This window comes from Bidens hawaiensis, unplaced genomic scaffold, assembly GCF_021521415.1.
Source record: "Bidens hawaiensis isolate Kalapana, Puna unplaced genomic scaffold, B.hawaiensis_p1.1 tig00038646_1, whole genome shotgun sequence".
NCBI classification, from domain to species: domain Eukaryota; kingdom Viridiplantae; phylum Streptophyta; class Magnoliopsida; order Asterales; family Asteraceae; genus Bidens; species Bidens hawaiensis.
In genome coordinates, this window is record NW_027505570.1 from 62,267 (window position 1) to 85,000 (window position 22,734).

At 37.8% G+C, this 22,734-nt stretch overlaps 2 pseudogenes across 1 annotated transcript in view; both read left to right on the top strand.

The window, feature by feature from the left end:
• Positions 1-2,959: 2,959 nt before the first annotated feature.
• On the top strand, positions 2,960-4,117 carry LOC143614007 (E3 ubiquitin-protein ligase CIP8 pseudogene; annotated as a pseudogene).
• A 10,427-nt stretch (positions 4,118-14,544) lies between these two features.
• Positions 14,545-22,734, top strand: part of LOC143614008 (endoplasmin homolog) — a 9,735-nt pseudogene continuing 1,545 nt past the window's right edge. Inside the window, exons 1-11 of the transcript XR_013150223.1 lie at positions 14,545-14,611; positions 15,869-15,989; positions 16,131-16,284; positions 16,395-16,475; positions 17,068-17,179; positions 17,302-17,688; positions 18,035-18,198; positions 18,282-18,497; positions 19,940-20,108; positions 20,754-20,895; positions 20,976-21,102. The product of XR_013150223.1 is annotated as an endoplasmin homolog (transcript). The remainder of the gene's footprint in view (positions 14,612-15,868; positions 15,990-16,130; positions 16,285-16,394; positions 16,476-17,067; positions 17,180-17,301; positions 17,689-18,034; positions 18,199-18,281; positions 18,498-19,939; positions 20,109-20,753; positions 20,896-20,975; positions 21,103-22,734) is intronic.

Sequence of the window (22,734 nt, forward strand, 5' to 3'; positions counted from 1 at the left end):
CATTGTCTAGATAGTAAAGGTATTTAGCCCATAAGGGTTAATACAACAACAATCAAAAGAACAACAAGCTTACAAATCATGTTTAAGAACAAATAAGTGTAGACTAGATGAACAAAGATTGAAATTATGGAATGAATGATCTAAGGATGATGAAAGCCTTCCAAGATGCTTGCAAATGAGTTGAAGTCACCAATTGTTTTGAGAGTTAGAAACAGTGGGTTAAAACTCTCTTGGACTCCCCCTTCCTTCTGTGTGAACGGCTCTTTATATTGTAACAAGGGAGATATGATCATGTTTTGAGAGAGACATAGTCATATTCAAGCAAAATGTACATCTAATCCCCTGATTGGTTCTTTGGTATCCAAGAAACTATTCCCTATTGAAGTTACTAGGCATAGGAATACAACTGAACATAAGCTAGATTTGGTAAACATGAATTCCTGAATAAAAAGGCAGGGCATGACTTTCTCTTTTGAAGACACTGCTGCAGCACGTTTAATTAGATATGTAGAAAGGGTGGCATGATCATATTATTATAAAGACATGGTCATGTGTGAATAAATGTTTGTTGTAACTCCACTTTTCAACTCCACCTTTTTACATTACTCCTCCAAAATTCTCATTATTCAGCGCCAACACCTGGAAATTCACAATTCAATATATAACTATATACTCCAACAATAAATTTCCACCAAAAGTATGTAAAATGAGGTAAAAGATGTGCAATAAATATAAATATATTTGGACACATCATGGGCCTTGTATAATTGCCCATCAAATTTGGAGGACATTGAATTCTCTCTCAGCGCCCTTTTATGAACAATTGCTCATTTGTAATATAGTATCCTTTCATATATCATGTCTCGTAATATTCACTACGTTATATTTTTAGTTTACCTATACGAGGAGATCATATGGAATGTAACTGATTCTTTCATGTTGGAATTAAATGGATTGAGCACGCACAATAACAACCGCGTTTTGTGGCCCAACTCGAGACACGACTCTTTTATGTTTTATTAAGATCAAAATCACCTGACTGATTAAATATGACAAAATATTCATCATATACAATTGTATCATACAGTTTAATGTGCATCGCTTGTTACTTTCAAGCTCCAACCTCTTAGTGGGCCTTGTATAATTGCCCATCAAATTTGGAGGACATTGAATTCTCTCTCGGCGCCCTTTTATGAACAATTGCTCATTTGTAATATAGTATCCTTTCGTATATCATGTCTCGTAATATTCACTACGTTATATTTTTAAGTCTACCTATACGAGGAGATAATATGGAATAACTGATTCTTTCATGTTGGAATTAAGTGGATTGAGCACGTGCAATAACATTAATATATTGCGTTTTGTGGCCCAACTCGAGACACGACTCTTTTATGTTTTATTAAGATCAAAACCACATCTTATAATTACCCTAGACCATCTATTTATACTAGGTAAACTATACTAATCCTACTCCTATGTTTCTATCCTCATAATCTAATTCTAGCATCATCTCTACTAATTAAATCAAACTAGATAACTCTAAACGTTAATATATTAATTAAACTAAATTTACACATAACCCCTTCAACATTCTTTTAACTCATTTCTAGATTAACTTTCAACAATATCTTCGTTTGTATTGCACTGTGATAGATTAAATTTATCTACTACAAAAAGTTTTAAATCTTTGTGTACTGACCCCTAATCGAATTGTTTGGAATTTAGAAGTGAAAGAATCAATTTATCTACTAATAGTGGACAAATTGCCACATGAGAAGATATAGGTATTTAAGAATACGTCTTTACGACCAATGGCTAACGATGGCTATGATGAGCGGTTTTGCTAGAAGAGGTCATAATGAAATCATTGTTTTTAGTAAATGATGCAAAGAAAAGTATGTAAATTTAAACTATGGATGCTAAAACTAAATATGGATCCACAAGAAGCCCAACAAACTCTTAAACTAAAATATCTAAAATATGCTGGAACTAGACCAGAAGTGTAAATATAAACTATGGATGCTAAAACTAAATATTCGAGACTTGAAGGGGTAAAGTGTGGTTGACTATAAACTAACAAAGAATCTGGATTCCTACAGCCAGCACAATTTGCATCTTTTTTGCTGGGCTTCTCATTCTCATGGGCCGGGTTCTCTTACCTACCTACACCCGAAGCAACCCACTTTGTTCGGGTTTGGGTCTGGCTTAGTTTAATGCTTTATTTTTTAATCATCATTTTTTGTAAAAATATCTAACCAATATTTAAATTAGTCATTTTATATATTAAACATTATATAAATATATAAAACTTCAATATAAAAATTATATATATATATATATTTTTGCTTTTGTTTGTTCTTTTCCTATTTTATTTTTAACCATTTATTAATTTAGATTAAATTATAAAACCGAAACATGCCGATATCCTTATGGTCATATTACGACTTTAATATTTTGGTTTCAGTTTTGGTTAATATAGCAAGTGTTGGTTAAATATGAACAACTGAGGACTACATAGAGTGAATCGAATAAAGAATTTAAAAATAAAGCTTAAAGAATAAATTAAGTAATTATTGTTAGAAGATAATTACTAGAGTTAGAGATAAAGTATAATTGTTATTATGTGTTTGAGTATAATCAGAAAATAGATTTTGAGTAGGAAACGAGTTTATGTTAGCATGAATAGAGGTATAGAATCACTGTATTTTGGTGTACTTTTCGTTCTTAATAACATTACCAGAGTCGTGATGAGTTATTACAAACTTATCGATATTGTTCGTGTTGCTCGATACCATTAAATCCTGAACGGCCCAATTCTAGATCCTATTTCTTTCTCAATAAAATAAAATTATAAATATAAAATAATAAATTAAGATTCTTTCATTTGTTTTACACATCTCATCTTTTCTGAAAACACCCCCAAACCAAACAATCCTAACCCATTCCCGACCCAAACCCATAAACCAAATATAAACCCACGGATTCCCCCAAATTCTGCCTGCAGACTTAACTAATTAAACCAATCAATCAATCAATGGCTGAAACACCACCGCCATCTTCCGTCACACCACCGCCGCCGCCACCACCACCACCAACGCCACCGTCGGCAGCCGATACTCCCGATCCCTCACAACAATACTGGTGCTACCAGTGCAACAAACGCGTCCCGATCGAAACCCTACCTGGTCAAGCTGACGTCATCTGCTTCGAATGCAAAAACGGCTTCGTTGAGCTGATTGCAGCCGTTCACCACCACCGTCATCATCAACAACCGGTTGAAGTAAACGATAACGACGACGAAGACGATCATCCCGCTTTCGGCAACGAGTTCCTTCAGGTACTCAGGCTCATCGCCATGGCCGCGCGTGACGACCACGCGCCGCCGCTTTCACCTGCCGACCGCGACGGTGACGTCGATGATAATGATTACCTCCGAATCGAACTCGACGGCTGGGATGAAGATAACGACGATGATGACGTGGATAACGGAGATCGAGTTAACGACGGATCTGACGATAATAACGAAGACGAAGAAGAACAGATAGTTGAACCGGAAGATGAAGATACGCGTAGAAGACGTCAGCGTGACGTCATCCGTCTTCGACTCCGTGATTTTGCTTCCAGAGCGTTAAGCCGTCGTCACCGGATCCTCAATTGGGCGGAGATCTTAACCGGACTGGAGGATCATTCCGTTGAGTTTAGGTTTCAAGCTGCAGGTGATAGTTATATAGGCAATCCAGGTGATTATTTGGATGCGGCTGGATACGAAGCATTGTTGCAGAATTTAGCGGAAAGTGATCCCGGTAAAAGCGGGCCGCCACCGGCTGCGAAATCGGTTGTGGAAGGGTTGCCTACTGTGAATGTGAAGTTAAGTGATGTGGAACTTGAAGTGTGTGCTATATGTAAAGATAAGTTGGTTAATAATGAAGAGGAGGTTGTGAAGCAATTGCCGTGTGGACATATGTATCATGAGGAGTGTATAGTGCCGTGGTTGGGGTCGAGGAATACGTGTCCGGTTTGTAGGTTTGAGTTGGGGACTGATGATCCGGAGTATGAGGAGGATAGGAGGAAGAGGGTGAGTGGGATGGCGACGACGTCGACTGGTTCAGTGTAAGGAACGGTATGTCGTCGGTATGTAAGTGTTTGTTGTGTCTTTCGTATGTCGAAACTTGGTATACATTTTTTTTTTATTTGGATTGATGGTTATGATTTCATTTTTGTAAATAATAAGCTTCCTCAATTTGAAGTTTCAATGTGGCTATTGTTGCTTAATGCTTTCGTTTTTTATTTTTGATTTTTTTGTGAAAAGCGTTACTAGGGTATAGGATTGGTTAGGAATTAGGATGGCCTGCTAGTTGTTTGATATGCAGCACATGGAAAAGTAGTAATTGCTGTGTAGGGTTAGCAATTTAGGTAAGGTTTAGAAGGCAATTGTGTTTACATATGTTGGATTTTGATTGCGGTTTATGTTGCAATGTTGCATAACTTGTTTTAGAAAGTTATGGAGATTGAGTTAGTAAATAAGTTTAAAAAATCCATAGTGATTGCGCTTGCGCCTTAAGTGGTTTTGACTAGTTGAAAAGTAGGGGTAGCTAGAGTTGAAACTTGAAAGAGCCATCAAGTGTAGGAGGCGCGTCAATGGTAGTATCAAGATATTTGAGATGATGGATCTTACTTCTGTTATTCTTACTGTGTATAGTCTTTATCGGTATTAGTCTAGTAAAATTTTGCAGTGGTTACTTCTATGTTGACGATGTGCTTCATTCGTAGGGTTGGTGTTGAACCACTTCAGGTTCATTGCACTATATAAATGGGAGTGGTGGATTTAGGGGTATGGCACCAACAATGCATAATGTTTTTACAAAATATCAGGCCATGAGTAGCAGACTAGCTGGGGCTATTAGTTGGTTTATATAAAGTTGGCCAGTTGGGCAATAGTATTGAAAGATCAGTAAACTGTTCTGGTGGTCGTCTAGTCCACCGGAGATGTAGGAAGAAAACCTTTTCACGCTTTCAGCCATTACACTGCTCTAGTTATCTGCCTCCCGCCATGGCCATATGCTGGCTTTCCAATTGCAGCCCTCATTCCTTCATTCGTCATATAATTAACTTATTTCGCTTCAAAAGTTCTTGTCATTTGATTTTGTGCTCTTTGTCTCTGTTTGATCAGTTTAGGTTTGGTGGAGTTTTTTTTTTTTTTAACAAGTTATTTTTTGTTTTAGTAACTAACTTGTATATAACACTTATTTAGCTTATAATATTCTAATGCGATTTGATATAGATTATAGAAAATTATAAAAAGCTATCAACAATTAATCTTCAGCTACTAGTAATACTCTTGATAATTTCATTTCAATGGTGTTCTATGTTTGCCTGAACTATTTCTTCCAAGTTTGAAGCAGGCAATCACAAAAGAATGAATTGATTTGGGTAAAAAAAGTTTGTAGACTGGTTCATTTGGGTCATTCGGATTAACCGAGTCAGTTTTGGTCTGCTTAAATTATAGAACAGATCAAAACAAGTAACTATTATAAACTCTTTAAATTAAAAGGGATTTACATCAATTACCAATTTGCCATGACCTGAAACCATTGTTTGTCTTGGCCACCAATTCTTTATTGCCGACGCCGTTGCCATTCTACCACCATTACCGTTCCATCTAGCACTACCTTGTACTTGCTCCCACCATCATCACCATCCTAATAAAAACAACTATTCTTTTTTGTTTTTCCTAAAACGACTCATTCCAACTGCCTGAACTGAGAGCCCGAACTCATCTCGACCCAAATTTAATTGACGCTTTTTGTAAACGACCAGATTTGACTAGTACTTATTTTGCTCAAAACCTAAAGTGATTCCAACATGTTATGACCTCTTTTGCCCAAAACCCAAAGTGATCCGAACACGTTATGACCTGAACCCCACCCGCCTAATTTGTGAGGCCTACCTATGAGAAATCAATTAATAAAGTTAACAGACATTTGTAAACGCACTACGTGCAAAAAAGTTTCTCAGTGGTCACCATAAATGGGACTGTTGAAGTGAGTTCTTGCCTACATAAGATTGATATTGTACCACACCAATTACATTTTGTGTTATTAAACCATTCATTGTATTGGACCTCCCACCTCGGTGTTGGCCCATGGACTGCTCTCCTTGTCTCTTACCACTAGACGTGCACAAAATAACCGGTGGAACCGATCTGGAACCGGTTCCGGTTCGTACCCGGTTAGGGTATTATAATACCCAGATAACCCTATCCGGACCCATATATTTTTCAAACAATTGGTTCCTACCCGGTTCCAACCCGATTTCGGTTACTACACGAAATAACCGGTTCCGCCGGGTTTTTTCCGAAAAAGAGCCGTTGTAACTGGTTCCAACGGTAATATAGCCGTTGGAACCGGTTTTTGAGCTAAAAAACTATATAAAGGGTTGGATGATCACTTGTTTTACCACTCCAACTCAAAAACATCAAGAAAACTTATCGGTTTACACTTTACACTCCAATTTTTTTCACTTCCATTCCACCACCACTTGATAGCTAGTTATTATGACAAGCCAAAACAAGGGAAAAAGAAAGGCGGTGGCTGCCGATTCCGTTTTTATTGACCCGGTTCGTGCCGAAGATAACGCCGGAGTTGCAAAGATCATCCCTCATAACCGCAACGAAGAAGTATGGTGGAATTGGGATTTGGTTGAGTTGCTTAATGGAGACATTAAGGCTCATTGCAAATTGTGTGGCACTTATTTAAAGCATGATTCAAACTCTACTTTAAAGAAGCACATCGAGAAAAAATTTTGCAAGGCGTTGAAAGAAGTTCCTGCCACGGTCCAAGCCGAATTGGGTAAAGATGGGGCAATATTTCGTTACAACGTGAAAGCGGTTCACGATACGATGGCGAAGTTTGTGATTCAACAAGGTTTGCCGTTTAACCACTTCGACAACCCTCAATTGACGGCCTTGATTAGAGAGACTCTTCAACCGCGCTACACCTATGTAAGTCGTACCATTTTTCGACGTCATTGTCTAAAGTTGTGGGAATGTGCCAAAAAAGATTTAATTGATTTTTTTGACACTTTACAAACGGGTGTCAACTTAACTAGAGATGTTTGGTCAGCACCCCATGGGTTACCGGAATCGTACCTTTGTGTGACCGCGCATTGGATCGATCCGGTATCTTGGCAAATGATGAAACGCACTATTGCGTTTGAAAACTTTCCGTTTCCACATACCGCCGAAAAAGTTGTTTGAAATTTTGGATGAGGTAATAACCACTTTTAACTTGAGGAAAAAAAAATTTTCAATGTCGTTTGATAACGCTTCTAACAATACAAAAGCGGTAGACAAGTTATATATAAAATATACACCACTTTGCTACGGAAAGTTTTTTCATACTCGATGTGTTGCCCACATTATCAACTTGGTTGTTCAAGATGGTCTTGACAACGAAACCATGGAGGGCGGTTTGAGATTATTTAGGTTGATGTTACAAGATATTTTCAAAAGTGGAAAACGAAGACATCTTGAATACAAAAACTATTGCAAGTCGGCTGATAGAAAATATTTGGGGCCGAATTGGGACGTTCCAACCCGTTGGAACTCGACTTGTAATATGCTCGCTTGTGCTTTTTCCCAAAAACAAACTATACAAGCGTTTCATAAAACGCTTGTGGATCGTTGCAAAGCCGATATGTTTCCAAACGGTGCTTGGGATAATATCGGTTACTTATTGGAGTATCTTAATGTTTTCAAAACCGCAAAAACTAATTTGTCGGGGGTTTACTATCCTACTAGTTGTTGGGTGTTGCAAGAATTATACAACATCTCCTTGAATTTCAAAGAGTTTGAAAACAAAAATGATCTTTTCGCGCATATTGTTGACCCAATGAAGAAGAAGTTCCTAAAATATTTTGAAGGAATACCACCGTGTTTACTTGTGCCACCGCTTTAAACCCCTACATAAATGTTGCCGGGTTGAGGCGTTGATCGAGGAAATATATGACAACATGGGTGCGCACGAGATCGATCCGATGGCATCGACGGAAGCAAAGGATTCTTTCAACAAATCCCTTCAGGAAATCTATGACCATTACTTCAAAATTATGGTCCAAGCTCAAAGTCGACTTTTGTGAGGCAAGCAACATCAAATAAGCCATGCAAAGACAAGCTTATAAACATGATGAATGCAGTTCGTGAGTCGGCGACAAAGCGGCAAAGGGGTAACACACCAACTAGTGAACTTGGCCGATATAGTGGAGCAAACTATGGAGAAGGTGCAACGGTCGAGAATGTGGTCATTCGTTAAAGGTTTAACGGATATGAGCTTAATTCGTTGGAATTTAATGAATGTAGACTCATTCGTGTACTGTTCATACGAATAAAGAGGTCTTAACGTATGTGGTTATTCGTTAATAAGGTTAACGAATGCGAAGACAAGGTTAATGTATGAAGCTACTGTTGTAGTGAAAGAGTACAAAGTAACGTATGAGGAGTAAAAAAAAGGTATTTTCGGAAAGTTTTCTTAAACGAAATTTTTCGGGGATATTTCAAATGTGCGGGACGCTCTTCTAGCAAATTTTGATGATATATTTTCCGGCCGACTTTTCACGCATATCGAGGGGCCGAGGGGGAGTAACCGATTAAGTTAATGAGAATTTTATTGAAGATTTTCAAAGAATTGTTCAAGACCTTGCCGAATTTGTCAAGAAATGGGGGAGATAAAACTTTCAAGGAGTTTATTCGAGCGGTATCTTCCAAAGTTTGCAAGGATTTCTTGAAAAATTACTGCAATTCGGGTGGTAATTCATGATTGCAAAGCTACGTTTGACTGAATCCAAGACTGCATTTGTTCTTCGATCGTGGATTGATTTGTTCGAGATTGAAACCTGACTATGTGGGATACGAGTGTCTTTCCAATTACTTCTCTCTGAGGGACTTTGATCCTGACAATGTTGGCTACGAGTATTCGGCGGATTGCTTCTGTTGAAGGGGACAATTATTAAATGGTTTGATCTTGTTGAGGAATATACAAGTCTTGTCATCTGATTGAAGAAAATGATCGTTCGGGATTGATTAACTAAGGTTGGAACTCTGAATCATATGCCCAAACAATAGTGCATCCAAGCGTATTGGTTGCCGAAGAGCTTCAAAGAGTTATATTTTGGGATAGACGTTATCGAGAGAGTGAAGACCGATGTGAAAGATGTGGAATGATCGGGTTATTCATGAAGATGTGTGACGAGGTTAAACGTAAAGACATTTTTATGTTACTGGTGCGACAGATAGCCGATGACTTGCTGCTAATTGATTCATTTGATCGAACCATATCATATGCCAGTTGGATGATCGGATTAATCACCTGGAGATGCTGATTTGAGGGGAAGATCTGATACGAGTAGCTACAAGTTGTTGGTTTGCTTACAAAGAGTTATATTTTGTCAGTTAGCACAAGCCCGAGGTTACGGCTGATGATATGCAGTTAAAGTATTCACGGTTAAAGTATTCAACTTTAACGTATTCGTTGCTAACATATTGAAGACTAAAGTATTGGATGCTAAAGTATTGGAAAGCATTCGACAGGTACGGACAAGGGGGAGTCTGTAAGTGCACGGATTTGGTGTCCGCAGCTGTTCGAATAGACTAGGGGTAGTTTAGTCTTTATATTAATGTATAAAGGCTCATTCGCTAAGCATGTTTAGCGAATGAGGCCTCATTCGTTAAGACTAGGCTATTCGTTAATTTAGGAGCCCATTCATTATTACATTGTAACGAATAGTAGCTCATTCGTTAATGTATATCCATTCGCTAAGCATGTTTAGCGAATGGGCTATGGAAAGATCTCATTCGTCAGTACAGTTAACGAATGAGAGGCCTCATTTGTTAACACTATTCTAACGAATGGGACATGCCTATAAATAGGCCTTCCATAGTAGACTTGCATAGAGATCTGTGCCATATTTATGTATTGTTCCGTTACCATGCCGGATTTTCTCCAGGCTTAATGTATCGATCTCCATTAATGTATGAACACGATTCTAACGTATCAATTTGCGACTAGATCTTGGCTCGTATAGCGTATTTTCATATTATGTAACACGAATCAATTAATTAATGTAACAAGTTTTTTATAGTGTTATTTGTTTGTGTTAAATAAAAAACTTGTCTTAAACACTTAAACTAACTTTTAAACATATATATATATATATATATATATATATATATATAATTATAGAACATTACACAACGAACACTATTGCAAAACGATTAAGTACAAACATTATTAAACATAAAACTAAAAATAACAAACATTGTTCGTTGTTTTCGTCCCGCCATCTACGACCATCAAGCTTTGTTACCGGCGGCGGGGGCTTGACTTGTAGAGCCGGACGACTCCCCAGCTTCTCCTTTTTTGGCATCCAAATGCTTTTTTTCCTTGCAATACTTATTGGTATGCTTTCGAATGGTGAAATTCGATGCCGCCTTCAAAAACTTGCCGCGGTATTTGCATCGCGCCATCTCCTGTGTGTCGGTCATAACACACAGGTCATAGTGAACCCAAACCTCGGGGCATCTCGGGGTGTCGATAACCATAACAACTTCGTCGTTGGTTGCCATTGGTAATGGTAAGTGGTTTAACAAGTGGCTTAACAAGTAATTGAAGTGTTTAACAAGTTATGGGAGTTGGTTAAGAAGTTCTAAACCTAGGATGTCTATATATAGTAAGTGGGGGTGGGTATAAACATTCAAAACCGGTTCCAACGGACTAAAAACGGTAATATAGCCATTGGAACCGGTTCCAACGGTCAAAAATGGTTTAAATAAGGAAAACCTGCTGGAACTGGTTTTCGGGTATAAACCGGACCCGGTTCCTACCTTACCCAGTTCCACTGGTTCCTGATATTTGCCTACCGGGTCGGGTCCGATTCCTGACAGGAACCAGTTCCGTTTTGTACCCGGTTCTTAAAAAACCGGTTCATACCCGGTTCCGGGTTTTAAAAAAACCCGATTTGTGCACATCTACTTACCACTCATTTCCCCCCTGTAATTTTATGTTATAACGGATTAATCGTCATCCCTTCAACTATCATGCTTTATGTACAAGTGAATTATGCGATTTCTCACAATTCTTGTAATTCTCTACACATTCTTGGCTCTGAAGAAAAAAAACGTGTTGTTACCATAAAGACGGTAGTGATTGCCCTTTAACATCTAACTAATCGGGTAGTGATTGCTTTCAATATTTCACTAATCAGGTAAACATCACCCTACAACATCTCACTAATAAAGTAGTGATCGCCCTTTAACGCTTCATTGAGTGAGTAGGGATCGCCCTTAAACAACACCATAAGTACTATCATTCATAGCTTAAGCATTGAGATTAGTGGCTTTTTATGTCTTTGTCTTGGTCAAAATGAGAGAAGCTAATATATCAAACTCTTTTGACTTGTATTCAATAATTTCAAGTTTTCAACAATTTTAAAACTATTTACTATATTTTTTGATGATATAATAAACTAATATCTATATATTTGATGGGTGTAAAATAATTTTAAGTTTTCAACAACTTTAGCACTAGTTATTAGGCTGAGGGGTGTGGGGGGCGCGAGAGGGGGCGCGAGTGGGGGCGCCAGCCAATAATATTGTGACGTGTGGCAGAGAGAGAAACTTGATAAGATGGGTGTTGGTAGTGGTGCTCGCGCCCCGGGGCATGGTGTGGAGGGGCGCGAGAGGGGGCGCGAGTGGTTTTTTTTTTTATTTTTTTATAAATGTATTAAAAAACGTATTATTAAAAAACTCATAAATTATTTAAAAAACACACATTAATTAAAAAAACACATTAATATCTAAAAAAAAATTAAAGTACTAAAAAAAACATTATTCTTATTCTTCGGCTTGGTCTTCTTATATCAACCTCTTCCGGATACGTTCCTTTTGTTTTTCCATCAGCATTTGGTCGACCAGATTTAGGTTACTGAAGTCTCTTGTAAGGAATTCCAAATCTCTCATTCTTTTTTTTTCCTTTTTGTCATTAGAGACCACCTCCATGGTTTTGTTGAATTTATTGAGGGATTCAACAAGATCGTTGATGTTTACGGCTTCCCCCTCAGCCGGTTTTTTGCCCCTGGCGTCCCTTCCCAATGGCCGCCTTCTCGGCGGTGAAGACGTTTCCTCCCCCGCAACGTTTAGGTCGAATCCAACCCGGCAATCCGACCCGGCGGAAGTGCTGTACGCTCCAGACGAACTAGTTTTAGTCCGTTTCGGCCCTACTTCCGCATCAACGTCCGGCGCCACCAGCTCAACCCACTTAGAACACCTTCTCAACCTCTCCCACACCTTTACATCGTCCCACGTCTTCACCATCCCATACCTCCGCAGGCACTCCTGCCTCCACTCTTCGACAGTGAAATTATAAACCGCCAAATCGTCACTGCCACTTGGTCTCATACGACCGGCGTTCCTGTTGAACAGATTAGTAAACAAGCCGACAAATTTTCTGATTTCGGTCCACCGACCCGAAATCATATCGGCGGTCCGCTCTGTACTCCCAACGAGCGAATAGAACGTCTCCCTAACCTTTGTCCAAAAGACCTTGCTCTTTTGGTAGTCCGCTGCAAAATGCATAAATAAATTTGTATGTCATTTAACTTTTTTATTAAAAATCATTTTTAAAAACGTTAAAACAATTACCGCAACGCCGATCCTCAGAAGTGACTATCCAAGCCCGACACAGGGCTTCCTTCTCATCCGATGACCACGGAGTGATTTTCTGTTTCGTCCTTCCGGTCGAAGCCGAACCCGACCCGTCCGTTGCAATTTGTTTTTTCCGGTGGACGCGTCTTCTTTGTCCCGCAGCTTCACCTTCTGGTTCTTGTGTCTCCGGAACTACAAAGTTAGGAGACGGTTGTATGTTGGATGGTTGAAAGCCGGATGGTTGTTGCGACCCCGAATAAAACATCGCTTGGTCCGGTGCCGACCATAAATCCTCGTAACTGTAATCTGAATCTAGGTTTGGGTACCAATTTCCAGCCATGTTTTTAAAAAAAGGTTTGGAAGATGGGGTGATTTTGGGTTTTGGGTGTGGTATGTGATATTGGTATGTGATATTGGTGTTGGTTTGGGTTTGATATAGGTTGAATATAGAGAAAAAATCGGGTGTTGGTTTGGTTTGATATTGGTTGCAATGTATGTTATTATATAGAGTAAATAAATTTTTTTTTTTAATAAAAAACGAGCCCAACGGCTCTTTTCACGCATTCCCAGACCTCTTTCACGCTCCCCCCAGCCGCTACCCCCACCCGCGCCTGCCTCTTTTTCCGCGCTCGCGCCCCTTTCGCGCCCCTCTCGCGCCTCGGTGGTGTTGTCCTCGCGCCCCGGGGCGCGAGCGTCTCGCCTCTTGCGCCCTTTCTCGCGCTCCGCACCCCTCAGCCTTATGTTTTACAATGATATAATATACTAATATTTATTGTAAGCAGTTTCAAGTAATTGAATACGTGTCATCTAATATCATACTCGCCTCGACACATAAAAATGCTAAAACAGATCTTGTTTCTGCATCATAATTATTTAGTCGAACGAAGATTGAACATCACAATTTCTTTCAAATATATAACTTGAAACCTTTAAAGACTATAAAGAGTAAAATAGACGCCACACATTCAAACAGCCCGTCTAGCTCAGTTGGTAGAGCGCAAGGCTCTTAACACAAGGTCGTGGGTTCGAGCCCCACGGTGGGCGTTTTTATAATTTTTGTCACAGCTGACTTATAATCATTTTTTGTTAAGACATTTAAAATCTTCGGTTTTATGTGTTGTGCGTGTGTGTATCCTTTTTATTTGTATGGCATTATGTCATATAGCTTTCTTTTTACTCACGTGATATGTCAAAACATTAACAAATTTAAGTCAAAGTTACGTAGATACTGAAAAATTTATTTCACTCGGAACAAGTTAATTATTAAAGTTCACGCTACATATACTTTGTAAATTTGTTTCACCTGGAACAATTTAATTATAAAAGTTGACACCTACAAATTTAACTAAGGTGTTGCATTTTATTTTATTTTTTTTGAACAAAAGGATCACATTACAATAGAGAGGTGGGTAAGCAGGCAACAAGCTGCGCCGCCACCCTCTTTTGAATGGCAAACGCGATCCTATGAAAATAAAATTATAGTTCTTTGGCGTCGATAAGTTACTGTGCACGACCATTTGAACTATTTTCAGAAACGTAAAATCATAGTCATTACAAAAGGTCTATCAAAAAAGGGTTTAATATTTTATGATAGATGAGCTGATAATAATTATTGAACATAGCAAATAATGAAGTTAGGATGTGAAACATGGTATGTCACATAAGGTTAATTGTTGGTGGTGACTTTTATGTTCTCATATTTAGTGGCTCAAATGTGATGGTTGCAATTTGGAAACAAGGTTCATGTCACTTCTTGTAGATCCTAGCTCCATGCATTATAACAAAACTTGCTATATAAATCTACCGAAACAAACGACTAGCACGAAAATCACACAAGAGTCAGCAAAATGCAAAGGTGGACTCTTCTTTCGGTTTTGTTTCTGATATGTCTGCTCTTTCTTCATCCTGATCACGGTACAATAGTTGGCATAGTTTCAGATTCTATGATGTGATGAACTCAACTAACTTTAGTGTTCTTTGATTTATATGCATTTTGTGAGAAACTAAGAAAGTAAAAGGTTATTAGCTGGAAGTGTGTTATAAATTTAGTTCGGATTTCTTCTGTGGTTGATTTCAAAATTAGTTTTTAGTTGAGTAAACTGCGGTTTTCGTCCCTGTGGTTTGTCTAAATCTGTGGTTTTAGCCCAATAGTTTCAAATTTGCGATTTTCGTCCCTATGGTTTCATTTCACTTGCAATTAAACCCAAATTCATTAACCTCGTTAAGTTTGGTTGTTAAACCATCAGCGTGCCCCTCAGGGGCGGGGCGGTTTTGTCCATTTCTCCCCAAATAAACCCCAGTCCTAATTCACAAGCCCCCACACGTGAGGGGCTGGGGTGTATTGGGGGGGAAAGGGACAAAACTGCCCTCACTTGAAGGGCACGCTGATGGGTTTACTGACCATTAAGATTTGTGAATTCGGGTTTAATTGCAAGTGAAATAAAACCACAAGGACGAAAATCGCAAATTTGAAACTATTGGGCTAAAACCGCATATTTTGACAAACCACATGAACGAAAACCGCGGTTCACTCTTTATCGTTATTTGGCATGTTAACTGTTTTAAGTTAGTTTCCTTGAATAAATCTTGTGTTCTGCTATCAGTTTCATGAACATGATTCAAATTGTTGGACTATATCTAATTCTCATACTGTGACGCATGGTGTGCAAGAGTCGGTTTGGGTTGGTTCTGGACTCAAGCAGAACCGAAAACTAATAAATCGATTTCAAGTTTTTGAAAACTGTTTGGTTGGTTTTTTATGGTTTTCAGTATCCAATTTTCACAATGGGTTTGGTTCCGTTTCGTTTTTTCGGTTTTATCATCTGGACTAGAAAATTTAGGCCGAAAAACATGCCACAAGATAGTTAATTAATTATTATTTATTGTAGAACTTTTGAACCTAAAAGTTTTAGGCTACGCCATTTATTAATTTCTTATAATTTAGTTAAAATCATTTTTCTCGGTTCGGTTAAGTTTTTTGGTTGATAGCAAAACCAAACCGAAAACAATCAGTTAAAAAAAACATAAAACCAAACTGTCAATTTCTTCACTGGATTCGGTTATTTCGGTTTCATGCACACCATAGTTATGTGAGGGTTAATTCTATTGAATGAGAACCACAATTTAGCTTAGAAGACATCTAGTGATGACCTTCTTGTTTATGCTGTATAGGTCAAAAGTTGCACGCGAATGCAGCGTCTGATTCAGATGAACCGGTGGATCCACCCACAGTTGAAGAAAAGCTTGGTGCTGTTCCACATGGTTTATCCACTGATTCTGATGTTGTTAAAAGGTTTGCTTCCATGCATGATCTCAAACACACTTACTTTAATAACCATTGAATTTAAAGACTGCATTGCTATTTATTTCATATAACTGCATCGCGTATGCGCGTTACTGTTAGTTAATAAAAGGTTCCATTTTCATGATTCAGGGAATCTGAGTCAATGGCCCATAAAAGTGTCCGCAGCAGTGTTGAGAAGTTTGAGTTTCAAACTGAAGTAGCGAGGCTTATGGACATTATTATCAACTCTCTTTACAGCAACAGGGATATTTTCTTAAGGGAATTAATTTCCAATGCATCTGATGTAGGATACTATTTTATTTTTATATATATTTTTTTATTTTATTTTTTTTAGCTAAGTGTGATTTTTAGATTTTATAAATTTTGGTTTTCTGTGTAAATTACAATTTTCAGGCTTTGGACAAAATCAGGTTCCTTTCTCTTACTGATAAGGAAGTACTCGGTGAAGGTGATGATACCAAGCTTGAGATCAAGGTTTGTATGTATATATTATGTGCTATAATTGATTCACTTTAAGCACTGTCTTGTAGGCTTGTAAACAAATTGAACGTTCATTGAACTGTTTGGTGGGAAGTTCGTTTATTTTTTAATAAATGAACGAACATGAACGCATGTCTCATTCCTTCATGTTCGTGAAAATTCTTAATATTCGTTCATTGGCGTGCGTTCATTTACATTCGTACATATAATCAATAGGATCTTTTTAGGGCCGATACAAATTAATCTAGTTTTATAATTTTTCAGGCCAACAGATTGATGATCACGTTTACCTATAAGTAGTTTTCGCTCAATTATGTTCATTCATGCTCGTTTGTCTATGTTTAGTCATGTTCAGTCGTTAACGGTTAACCCTTCAATTAAATTATTAACTAATAAACACAAGCACACTCATTTTATCAACAAACGAACAAGAATACTTCGTTGGTTTAGTTTTTTGCATTCAATCGTTTGTTCAGTTAAACTCAAACGAACGAGCATGCACCGTTCCTGTTCATATGGTTCCTTTACATGCCTATTTTCTCAAGTTATGAAATCTAAACAACTTTAGTTTTGCAATAACATGCAGATTAAGTTAGACAAGAAAAACAAGATTCTTTCGATTCGTGACCGAAGTATTGGTATGACCAAGGAGGATCTGATCAAGAACTTGGGAACAATTGCCAAGTCTGGAACTTCAGGTATCACATATGATTATTATTATTATTATTATTATTATTATTATTATTATTATTATTATTATTATTATTATTTTACTAAAATTCTTTAGTAACATGTTTTACCCTTTGATCTTTGTTTCTAGCTTTTATGGAGAAAATGCAAACAGGAGGCGATCTTAACCTCATCGGTCAGTTTGGTGTCGGATTTTACTCGGTATATCTTGTTGCAGACTATGTGGAAGTGATCACCAAACACAATGATGACAAACAGTATGTGTGGGAGTCAAAGGCTGATGGTGCATTTTTGATATATGAAGATACATTCAATGAGCCACTCGGTCGCGGTAGTGAAGTAAGATTACACCTTAAGAAGGAAGCGGGGGAGTATCTGGAAGAGTCAAAGTTGAAGGAGTTGGTGCAAAAGTATTCAGAGTTTATTAACTTTCCAATTTACCTTTGGGCTAGCAAAGAAATTGATGTTGAAGTGCCGACGGATGATGATGACGACTCTAGTGATGATGAAGATGAACGTATGTCAAAATCCAGTGTTATAGATATATTCGTTAATTCACTCGTGGGATGAGGTGCATTTCAGAACACTAAATTATTTGCGAGAATAAAAAGAATAAACCTAAACCGTTTACTTTTTTATCTTAACGATTCATATTATTTAAAAATGTTTAACTTTTTACATTCAAATATGTATGTTATGTACAAAAAAAAAAGATTTTTGACTGTTTTGTTATATTTTAAAAGATGTTAAAAGGCTGATAATTGAATGATTTTTTTTGTTCTTGCAAAAAGTTTGTTCTGCTTAGAATTATCTTTTGCACTCATAACTCCACCTTCTTTATTTTCTTTGAATTATCTAAGCAGCAGAATCCACGGACGGTGAAGATGAACGAAAACCGAAGACCAAAACCATCAAAGAAACAATATATGATTGGGAACATTTAAATGATGTTAAAGCTATATGGTTGAGAAATCCAAAGACGGTGACCGAGAAAGAATACACGAAATTCTATCAGTCTCTTGCGAAGGTGAATATAAAGCGCGTTAACTAACAAACCCACAATGGATAATCGTGTTACGCGCTTGTTCTAACTGGTTTCCTGTGTTGCAGGATGTTGATGGTGAGAAGCCAATTGCATGGAGTCATTTTAATGCTGAAGGCGATGTTGAGTTCAAGGCTGTTTTGTTTGTGCCTCCCAAGGCTCCTGATGGTTTATATGAGAATTACCACACTGGCAACAAATCTAACCTCAAGCTTTATGTTAGAAGAGTATTCATCTCTGATGAATTTGATGACCTTTTACCAAAGTATCTAATGTTCTTGATGGTAATATCATAGGCAATCTGGATTTTAATAATCCAAACTATAACCAAATGGATGATATTAACGCATACTGACAATTTGACCAATGACACTCCTTAACTCTCACTTTAGTTGCATATATAAATCTTTGATGATTATATAATGCTACTGCGATTGTCTTTGGCAAAGAAAAAAAAAAGATGTGGAAGTTAAGAGTGTAATTGCTCACATTTTCGGTATGGATTATTATCGTTAGGGGTGGCAATCTTGATCCAAACGATATCAAATAAGTCAATATGGGTTATTTTAAAAATTAAATAGGTTGGTTTAGGGAAGAGATTTTAACTAAATAGGTCAAAATTGGTCATTTGAAATTCCATCTTGTTCTTTTCGGGTCAAAATGGGTCGACAAATACAAATAAATGGGTCGATGTGGGTTAGTGTCCTAAGGAAATGTTGTAGATTTCAGATTGGAACGAGTTTCCGCACGAGACAGGTTTTGGCACTAAACGGGGTTCGGATTGGAACGGGTTTGGTTCAAGTTTCAAGCCAACACGAGTTTTCAGACTGGGCGGGTTGGGTTTTGGTTTCTTTTTGGTCGATTCCGAACTCGTTTTTGGTTTTTCGTTTCCTTTTTGTCCGTTTTTTTAGTTTAATTTCTGTTCGCTTTTATTTATTTATTTTTTTTTTCGTTTTGATCGATTTGGTTCGGGTTTGGCTTTTTGTTTCATTTTCGTCAATTTTTCCGGTTTCGATTAAGTTTTTTTTAATATATATGGAACGAGGAACAAAAGAAACATTTTAGTTTTTTTTTTTTTACTTTTTTGTTTTTGATTTATATTTTTTGAGTTATGATTTTTTAATTGTTTTTTTATATTTTTTTAGAGGTTTTTTTATCTTAATAGAAAATCACTCAGAAAGACAGTAAAAAAAATTAACTCAAAATATAAGTAAAAAACAAAAAATCTAAAAACATAAAAATGTTTCCGCCGTTATTCTCATTCAAAAAAAAACATGCACACATACACACACACACACACCTGAAACCCGTTCCGACCCAAACCAAAACAACCTTCTTTTTAATTGACCCATTTTGACCCAAAACCATTTCGACTCATGACCCGTTCGACCAGACCCAACCCATTTGCCACCTCTAATCCAAAACAACTAATTGGTTGATATTAATCCATAGTGACAATTTGACCAGTGACACTCCAAACTCTCACTTTAGTCGCAAAAGGCAATCCCAATAGCATATATAAATCTTCGATGATTATGCTACTGCGATTGTCTTTGGCAAAGAAGAAAAAAGGATGTGGAAGTTAAGAGTGTAAGTGCTCACATTTTCAGTATGGATTATTATGGTACAATGACTAATAGAGTAATAGTTCATATTAATAAAATCCAATTTGTAATCACTTTTGAGAAACGGTTGTTAACAACTTTTTATTGTTCTGTTTCATCAGGGTCTTGTGGATTCCGACACGTTACCACTTAATGTATCTCGAGAAGTGCTTCAACAACACGACGTCTTGAAAACGATAAAAAATAAACTTACCAAGAAAGCATTTGACATGCTCCGGTAACTTGCTGAAGAAGACCCTGATGAATCTCTTGGTGGTAAAGGCAAGAAAGGTAAGTTGTTCATATATCCATTCATTGTGATATATTTCTTAAGTTTGATTTATAACTATTCGTCTACGAGGCTGCCTAATGTGCGAGGCAAAGCGAGGCGATCAGGGAGAGCGTCTAGGAACTTGATAAACTTAGGGGTCACTATGTAAAAACTACGTATATTTTACTTGATAAAAAGCAATAATGTAAAAGGAAAATCACCAAAATGGCCATTTTAACTGATGATCGTGGCAAAATAGTCATGAGTGACAACATTGGGACTTTATTCCTTTTCAAAATTATAATTTGACATTTCTTGATTTTTAGTTAAGAAATTGTTTCAGCTAACAAGAAGCTTACACATGGCACACACTGCTATGTCGACGCATCATATTTTGGCACGACACTAAAATTGAAATCTGACGTGTCAAGATTAAAATTTGATCGTGAAGGGACACCTGTTAGGCTGTCAAACATTGGCTGAATGGAAATTATCAAAAGTTAGAGGCTATTTTGTCAAATTCATTGGTCAAGATGGATATTGTTGTGATTTTCGCTAACGTAAAACGCACGAGGCAAATGTGGCTTTTAGTTGTACATTAGCAACGCCTCACGCTTTTTAAAACCAAGATTTAACTTTAACCCGTTAAGTGTTTTGTGTTGTAGAGGTGGAAGGAACGACGAAGAATGATGAGAAGAGAGGCAAATATACTAAGTTCTGGAATGAATTCGGCAAGTCGATTAAACTCGGTATTGTTCAGGATTCAACAAACCGAAATCGTTTGGCTAAACTTCTTAGATTTCAAACGTATGGTTTAACTTTGTTCATACATCTTTCATAACACTTGCATGGTATTATGATCACTTCTAAATATATGTACATTGCAGCACGAAATCAAACGGGAAACTAACATCACTCGATCAATACATCTCGAGAATGAAACCCGGGCAAAAGGACTTCTTCTACATCACGGGCACGAGCATGGAACAGCTCGAGAACTCCCCGTTTATTCCGGTATAGCATTTACTGTTCGATATTTCCGGTATGTAATTGACTCGTATATAAAGAAAGAAAGTCTTTCATTTCCTAGTTCGATATTCCAGATATTCCATTAGAATGACTGATGTTGGACTAGCTGACTCCCTAAGCTTTGCCGTATTGCATAAGAAAGTGGGGAATTCCTTCGTCTTTGGTATGCGAATTTCAAGCTGCTACTGCTCCGATAGCTGCTTTAGAACCTAACCTTTTTTTGACTTCTAGGGTTTGCTGGTTCTAAAACCTGTCTCCCCCTTTTTTTGAGGAAGTAAGGAAGTGGATAAACCTTATAACCCTGTAGGAGTAGGAGCCAGCTAATCCCTCTATCAGTCTAACCCCGCGAGCAAGGAAACTAGCAAAGCAAGTCATTCCGGGTCAGGAAAGAAGGGTGTAATGATAGATTTTATCAATAAAAAAAAAAAGTCAATGACTTAAAAAAGGGTAAGTTCTATAAGAGTCTGTATAGTTTTCATTATGATTAATAGTATCATACTAAATGAACGGAAGATAACTCTGTACTCTTTTATTATCTAGTTTCAAAAACTCAAGTAGGGTTCTGTTTTTTTTTTCAAAAAAAGCAATTCCACCGGGGAAGGATCCACGAAAGCCCTCGCTTGCTACCGCTTTACCTTGCCTTCCAATCGTACTTCTAGCGAGAAAGGCCTTCTAGCAAGGAAGTTGCAGCTTTCCGCTTGCCTTTCTCCTCTTTCAATCTAGTCTGCTTTCTCTTCCTGCTAACAATCGAAAAGATATGTCCGAATGTTGAGCCTCTTTTCAGACCGGCAAGTTGAGCTTGAGCTTTCAGATGAGATTGCCTTAGTCGAGAAGTGTGCTCCTTTCACTCTCCCTCTCCCGCTTATTCATTAGGGCGAGCGGCTTTGCACCTACGGGAGAGCTAGTTAGTATGACTCCCTGTAGGGAGATAGCTAGTTAACTTCCTCTCCTGCCTTCTTCATTAAAGCGAGCTTTTTCCCTGTTGAGACAGATAGTTGACTTACACGCCCCTAGCTATATGCTTAACACATGCAAGTCGAACGGGGAGCTGGGCAGAAGGAAAAGAGGCTCCTAGGGTTTATGAGAATCATATATAAGATCTCGTCTAAAGGCAGGGGTGAGCTTTCTCTCTATACAATGTAAAAAAAGGACCAACGACGATGAAGGAGGAGTAGGAGCTAGCTTTCATTGAAGTAGGGGCGGAATCGAAGCGAATCAATTCTGAGTTCATGCCACGACGATCTATATGGAAGGGAAGTTTGATGCATTCCTGTTGAGAATGAAGAAGAAGAGATATCTTCTTTTGAACAGGAAAATTGGGTCACATCTTCTTCTATTTTGCTTTGCCGGAATTCTTTGATTGCTCCGTACGAATTTACAATGGAATCCTGTTCGTTGTAAGATCACTGAATGAGGTCATCAATTTGGAGAGTTTTCTTCTACACGGAAACGAAGATCTTCGAGAACTAATATTGGACCGGGAATCAAAAAGGGAAAAAAGTAAAGTCTAAGCGCATATGGCACGAAAAGGAAATCCGATTTCGGTAAGACTTGATCTAAATCGTAGTTCAGATTCAAGTCGGTTCAGTGAGGGCGACCGCGAAAGTCACCGAAATC